We start from the raw sequence: 267 nt of genomic DNA on the forward strand, positions 1-267 counted from the left end.
GGAAGAAATGGGCCTTTGCCAAAAGACCTCCAGCGCATGGTCATCACCCTTACACATCGTCCTGTAGAAAGACGGCTCCCTCTGTCCGTGCGGGGATTACAGTCGCCTAAACATGCAAACAGAACCAGATCACTACCCCCTCCCAAGCATCGCCACCTGCACAAAGCGGCGAAGGTATTCTCTATGCTTGACCTCCTGAATGGGTATCATCGGTGCCTCTGAACCTAGAAGACATCCCAAGACCGCCATCACCACTCCTTTCGGTAC

This window comes from Palaemon carinicauda, chromosome 2 (assembly GCF_036898095.1).
Source record: "Palaemon carinicauda isolate YSFRI2023 chromosome 2, ASM3689809v2, whole genome shotgun sequence".
Taxonomy (NCBI): domain Eukaryota; kingdom Metazoa; phylum Arthropoda; class Malacostraca; order Decapoda; family Palaemonidae; genus Palaemon; species Palaemon carinicauda.